Here is a 7,918-nt window from a genome sequence, read left to right on the forward strand (position 1 = left end):
GCTGATAGTATTCACTGGTGCAGTGTCCAGACATAGATCAGGGAACAGGATTGTCAAGGAACTGTCTTTAATGGCAGTAAGGTTCTGATTGCATTATTGCTACCACTCCCTCCAACACTAGTAGCTTTTCAATCTTCAGACTCTTATGCATCTTCCTGTGACAACCAATCTAGAACACCTCAAGAAACAAGAACCATAGAGTCACCAAGGTTGGAAAAGTTCTCTAAGATGACCCAGTTCAAACACCCACATATCGCCAGTATTTCCAACCAAACCATGTCCCTCAATACCATATCTATATGTTTCTTGAACACTTCCAGGGACAGTGACTCCACCATCTCTCTGGGCAGCTCATTCCAGCACCTGACAACTCCCTTGGATAAAGTATTTCCCAATATCCAACCTGAATCTCCCCTGGTGCAACTTGAGGCAATTCCTTCTGTCCTACTGCAGATTATGTGGGTGAACAGGTCAACTCCCACCTCACCACAACCTCCTTTCAGGTCAGTGTGAAGAGCTACACATTGGAGAAAGCAATAAAAAGAATAACTCTGTTTTCAAAATGTTCAAATCCCACTGCAATAGGATGAAACAGAATATATTTTAGACATTCTGAGCCTTAAGTCATGCACATGTTTATGTCCTGAGCCAACTGACACTATACAGAGATCACAAGCTTAGTCCTATGGACACAGCTAACTCTAAGCTTTAGAAGAATATCTGCATAGATTCAGCCCTAGAGTTCTGGCTAACTGCATGCATGTCTTTTTCTCATGGGTGATGAATCAAGGATGTGCAAATTCACTTTTTAAAACTTCATATTCATGGTGAAATCACATTCAGTAGAGCTTTCTGTGGCAAAATTTAAGTACAGTTCTGACACCTAAAGAAATAAAATTCTTAGGTCAATGGAGAGCAGACTCATTTCCTGGAGCAGAATGGTGAGGAATTCCAGGAAGCCCACATGCACAGCCAGGAAAGCCCTGGCCTACCTTGAGATACTTTGTTCAAAGAAGCTGCTTCAGTGTGCCCATTTAATAATATATAAAAATATATAACAGGAAAGAAGATTGGAATAATTAAACAATGTGTATAGTCATTCTGAAGGCCATAGTTGCCCCGAGAATGAAACTAATTTCTTATTAATTGAAATCTCTTAGTCTAGGTAAATAATGCAAACAAGAAACCACTTCTAACTCAAAAGATACTGTGTATAATATTTCTTTGAAAAATAAAAAGGACTGGTAACCTAGTTCAGATACTGGTTAAAATGCACTGTGGATTAGATGAAAATTTGGAATTCAAACTTCTCCTCAAAAAGTTGAGTTCAAAAGAAATCAGTGTTTGCAATTAGGGGCATGTCACAGTTCCAACCTGGTATGGCCTACTTCCGTGACTAACGGAGTGGAGGGACCCATGGAAAAGGGGAAGGGGGAAGATAGGGAAATGTGCCCAGTTGAGGAAAGCAGAGGCAACAGTCTATGGCAGAAAACTAAATATGATTGCAGAATGTGAGATAACACAGTATAATACAATATAATTGTAACTGAAGCTAATAAATAAACGATAGATTGTCTGAAAACCAAAGACCTTACTCTAATACTGAAGACAAGACGACTAAGGAGCACACACCATAGAGATAAGCAGAAAGATAGACAGTCCCATTATTCCTAGTCAGATTTATCACAGAATCACAGAATCCCAGAATGGCCAGGGTTGGAAGGGACCTCAAGGATCATGAATCTCCAACCCCCCCTCCCTATGCAGGGAGAGTTTATTGGTCCTTCTGAATGGAAAACAGAAATGGAATAAGTCTTCTGGGATATGTAGTTTATTCTTCTCTTCTGAGAGTAGGTACTCAGAACTATTGAGAATCTATGGAGCGGCAGCATGAACTCTTTAACTTCCAGTGCACTACATGATGCAATGATATGGAATATTGATAACAAAAAAATCATAAAACCTTGACAGGGCAAGAACAGCAGGAAACAACTTTAGACACCTCAGCAGCAGAAATTTCCACCGGTCTCACAGCTGAGTTCAATTATGACTTGGAATAATCTACTTGAATTTGTTTCCTTCTGTTTTCTCTTTTTCAAAGAGCAGATTAACAGCCTTTTAGAAATGCCATTGTGGTTTGGCATACATTGTTTTTTATTATATGGGAACACTATTCTAATGTTTATGAAATACACCCTGAAATGGCTAAAAAAATAGAAGAAAAATGAAAAGAACTTGATTACATAACAATTAAATTCAGATATTCCTGAATTCAAATCTAGTGCTTGGAGTTCATAGTAATTCTTTTTTTCACTTTTATACAATGAATACTGTTGTGATTGTAAATGTGAGAGAAGCAACACGTTGAATAGATGGACTGGCCTCTTTTCTTTCTATTCAGTCAGTTAAAATATGGTATCAGTGGGTTTCTTCAGCCAGTGTTGTCTATGGAAAACTGTTAAGAATTGCATTACAGAAATTTCCCAAGCTGACATTATTGAATTTTGAAAAGCAGTCTTCATTGAAAGTTGCTTCCAGAAATATTCTAACAAATCCTGTGATAACAATTCCATCAGCTGATTATATTTTTTTTATAAAAGAATGGGGGCAGATCCAAATGCTGACCTTTTAAACCTTTTAAACAGCCAAGTTCAAGTTCATATTCTGTACAATTCACATAACAAAGCAGATGCCTAAACGCATAAAGTCTCTAATCTAGTTCATTTATCAAGTAGCTCTCATTTAATGGTGAAATAAACAATAAAACATTTTCAGAATTTAGAATTATACTTTCAAACAGGAGAAACTAACACTAGTCCAAAGTAATTTACAATGTTAATTAGAGAAAAGTTCTACTAATTACATGCATTTTCTAGGTTAGAGACACTTAAAAAAAAAAAAAAAAGTTTACTACAGAGGGAACTGCATCATAGTAACTTGCCCTTTAGCCTAAGTTCTGTATTAACCTCTGGGATGTGAAATATTAATAAGCTGCTTGACTCCAAATCACCAGTGTTCTGAAAATTCTAATAACACAAATTAATTCCATAAATTAACGTGTTTTTCTTTCCTCAAAATTTATTATATTAGCTAAAATCCATTGTGGATTCCAATTTTATAACAACATAATCATTGAAAAATCAAAAAAGAATATGCACTGTTCTTTTCTAATTTAAGACTAAATGGCAATGAAACTGTAATGACAATAAAATTTGTCTAAGTACCCATTAAGCAAGTATCCATACCAGGAACATTATGTAATTTGATGTAATCTGTTTATCATATAAATGCTATTTTCTAGCCTTTGCAATGGTTGCTTGTGATAAAACAAACAAATAAACAAATGTCCAATTTAGGTTAATACCACTTTCATGCTACTGGAAGGATTGCCTTGTGCAAAATACATATATTTATATAATGCCATCTTATGAAAAGTTGAAACCTAGAAAATGTAACTGATAATTCATTTTCCTTTATTTCTTTCTCAGTATAACTTACAAGCTGATTTGTTATGAGAAATAGACTATTACATTTTCATCAAACAACCAGATTTTACTAGCATAGCAAATTCTTAACATATCTGTTTATCTTGATACTATATTGAAAAATTTTACATGTAAATTTTAAGGTAAAAAATAGTGCAATTTCTATTCCTTTATCTTTCTTGACATATTTATTCCTCTAGCTAATCTAAACATGTGTGTAAATTAAAGCAAAATACAATGACTGTGGGATGCTGTTATTTATTAAAAATATACAGGAGATCAAAATATGCCCTTTGTTTTTTCCAAGCTTTTTGTATATTTGATTTGCAATACATTTTCTTCAGACTGAAAATAAAAGCTACATTTTGGTCCTACATCCAGATATTCAGAGACTGAATCATCATATACAGTATGGTGGCTAAGGCTATTTGAGTACAAACCATAATTGTTTTATTTCCTGTTTTATGAACAGAATAACAGTGTAAAAAATGGTAATAGCTTCCAAGAATCACACTTGTTGGAACATATCAGAAGATTCAGATTCAGATTTACAAAATTCCTAATTCCATAACTCAAAGCCTCAGTTCAGGCATGTTATTTAATCTGCAGATAAACAGGTTTACTCATCCGTGAAATAATTAAGAGCTTGCAAAGTGATAAGAGTTCTAAGATAAAAAGATACTTACGAAAACATTTTCTTGTTTCTTAGCTCGATTACTTGTTCCATATTGTAATTCAGTCATGGTTGCCAAAGAAAACACAACATAAAGAGGAATTATAAGATTATCCTAATTCACTGATTACTGCTGCTCATTTGAAGGAGATGAACTTATCTTTGGGGAAGATGGCAGATGAAATAACAAATAAAATGGCTTGATATCAGTATATTTTTTGTTCACATGGCATGGCTGTTCTTGTTCACAAGTCAGGCCTCAAGAATTAACAAAGTTTTATTAGAAGCATGAGGGCTGATCTAAAAGTAGCACCTTCTATTTTATTTTCTTGGCCCATGATGTCAGAGGAGGATGTTGGTAGTTTGGCTCTAGAGGCTGAACTTTCCTGACAATATTCTGTTACAGGCTTTCGTTGTAGAGGCAGTGTGACAGAATGGTGTTTGACATAGGAGTACAGATGAAACAAAGGTGTGTCACTGAATTCCTCCATGTGGAAAAAACGGCCATCATTGACATTGATACCAGACAGAGGATGTGAGCACAGTGAGGTTGTAGATGATGCATTTCACCAGTGACAGCAGTGATATGAAAGACAAGTCATGTTCTAAACAGCCATGCATAGCTGTCACACCACAAAGCAAAGAGCATCTTAGTCATATCATCTGCATGAATCAGCTAAAGGTGGTGTTGATGTTGAAAGAGTGTTTTATAGCTGAAAATATTCTCTATTAGATAGTGTTATTGTGCTCTTTGCATCTATTGTAGTTTCCATGAAAATAAATATAGGAGGAATCATTTTTGGAATGACCTACATAGATTATGAACATTCTTGGTATGAAGATAAAAACAGCATATACACATATATATAAGTGTAGAAATAGAATCACAGAATCACAGAATGGACAAAGTTGGAGGGGACCTCAAGAATCATGAATCCCCATCTCCCCCCACCACAGGCAGGACCACCAACCTCCACATTGGTATATACAAGCCTCCACATACGTATATTAAAATAATAATAATAATAATAATTATTATTATTATTATTATAACAGAATATGATAATTAATAGTATAAGAAATATCTGTACCTATAAAAAAATATAGCAGGAAGTTGATATATAATATCAGATACAACATACTTTCAATACTTATTGTTAATTGAACTCCTATCTTCCTTGATTCTAGAAGCATAAAATGTGTATTATTTTCTTTCATCCATTAGGATTTAAAGTATTTGAAATGTTTAATTTTGTTGTACTCCAAGTAAAAGTTACGCAGGCAACAGAATGTTATTGCTGAAATTATTGTGAAAATTCTTTTTTTATCTGAGAACAAAGAATTGAGACATGAGCTAACATACATCTACACTGCATGCACAAGTTGTATGTTATACATTTAAATAACAAGTTATGTAATCATAAGTGGTAAAACACAGCGAACCAATGAACTTCATCATGCATTTTTTCCCTTAACCACATTTTTTCCACTTCTGAGAATCAATCTTGTAATTTTATTGTATCTGCCTGCTCCTAGTGAAGCTTCATACTTAAGGTCATGTTGAGTAATTATTGTAAGAATACAATATTGTTGTGTTGTTATTGTTTTTTGTATCCAATGGTTTTCAGTCAGGTGATATGAAAAATACTGTACTACAATACATTTTTTAATACTCCAAACAAGAAACATAATAAAACATAAACATATCAATCTATAAGCAGATAAACATACGTAATTAAGAAGATCACACACCTTGAATTGGAAGATATTTCTCTTCCACACAGTCTTTACTGCATTAAAAATGTGTATGAGAAACAAAGTAACAGTATACTGTGCTACCACTGATTAAAAAAATATATTGATCACAATGTGCAGTGAAATTAATATGGTTGCAAATTAATTTTAAAATTGTCATGCAACATGCAAGGAAGATTCTAGAGTAGATTAAGTATTCTAAAGCATCAGTTAGGACATCATTTACCCAGATGCCAAAGCATCTAGAAAAAAAATACCAGTCCATCTGTTTTTGTTACAAGCTTGAATATATCATCTCTTACAGACAAGGAGAGTAGAGAAGTGCTTTCATATCTTATTTCTTCTTATAAAGCACGAAAAGATAGCTTCAGATTGTATTCAACAAGAAAAAGGGTTACAAGACATAGAATCATAGAATCGCCAAGGTTGGAAAAGACCTCCAAGATCATCTAGCCCAACTGTCTACTTACCATCAATATTTTCACAATGTCACTCAGTACAACATCTAAATGTTTCTTGAATACCTCCAGGGACAGTGACTCAACCATTCAACCCTGGGCAGCCCATTCCAGCACCTGACCACTCTTTCAGAGAATAATTTTTTCCTAGAATCCAATCTGAACCTTCCCTGGCACAGCTTGAGGCCGTTCCCTCTAGTCTTATCTCCAGTTACAGGGGAGAAGAGGTAAAGGTCAACCTCCACCTCACCACAACCTCCTTTCAGGGAGCTGTAGGGAGCAATAGTATTTCCCCTGAGCCTTCTCTTGACCAAACAATCCCAGCTCTCTCAGCCATGCCTCATAAGACTTGCATTCCAGACTCCTCACCAATTTCACTGCCCCTCTTTGACATGCATCAGAGCCTCAACGTCTTTCTTGTAGTGAGCCAAAACTGAACACTGTACTTGGCGTGCGGCCTCACCACAGCTGTGAGTACAGTCGGGTGATCACCTCCCTATTCCTGCTGGCAGTACTGTTTCTGATACAAACAGGGATACAATTGGCCTTGTTACCTTGTTACTTGTTGACCTGGGTACACTGTTGGCTCATATTTAGTCAAGCATCAGCAAACATCCCAGGTTGCTTTCTTCAACAATTTTTCAGCTACTCTGCATCAAACCTATAGCGCTGCCCAGTGTTGATTTGTTGTGGCCAAAGCACCAGGCCTGGCACTTGGTCTTGTTGAACTTCATGTGACTGGACTCAGCTCAGCAATCCAGCCTGCCCAGATTGCTCTGTAGGTGCTTCCCACCCACAGGAAGATCAGCAGTTCCTCCCAACTAGGTATCATTTGCAGACATACTAAGGGTGCCTGCAATCCCCTGATCCAGGTCATTAATAAAGATATTAAACAGGACAGGCCTCAGTCCCTGGGGAATACCATTCATGACTGGTCACTGGCTGGATTTAACTCCATTCACCATCACTCTCGGGGCCTGACCATCCAGCCAGTTCTTTATTCAGTAAGGAGTATATATATCCAGCCAGGACTGCCAGCTTCTCCAGCAGAATGCTGCAGGAGACAGTGTCAAAGGTTTCACTGAAGTCTTGGCAGACTATGTCAAAAGCTTTTCCCTCATCCACCACGTGGGTCACTTGATCGTAGGAGGATATCATGTTGGCCAAGCAGTTCCTGCTTTTCATGGTGGCTGGGCCTGATCCCCTGGCTGTTCTACAAGTGCCATGTGATCCCACTTAAGATCTATAACATTAGCTGAATCTGATGTGACCTGACACAAAACTGAACATCCCCTTCGCAGGTTCTTAACTCTGGAAAGTTTGTGGAAGTTTTTTTTTAACTTGTCTATTGCAATTAGGTGATCTTCCTCTGTTTCTTCTTTCAGGGCTAACTCTTGCATTTAATGCTGCTATCTTAATGCATTTAATACACTAACTTAATACACTAAAGATCATAATCAGTATAACCAAAAAAAAAGATATACAGCTGACTTCTGAAATCTAGCTCTTCCCAACAGACACTTAGACACTTATACAGTAGCCTACAT

The sequence above is a fragment of the Meleagris gallopavo genome, chromosome Z, assembly GCF_905368555.1.
Source record: "Meleagris gallopavo chromosome Z, MGAL_WU_HG_1.1, whole genome shotgun sequence".
Classification (NCBI taxonomy): domain Eukaryota; kingdom Metazoa; phylum Chordata; class Aves; order Galliformes; family Phasianidae; genus Meleagris; species Meleagris gallopavo.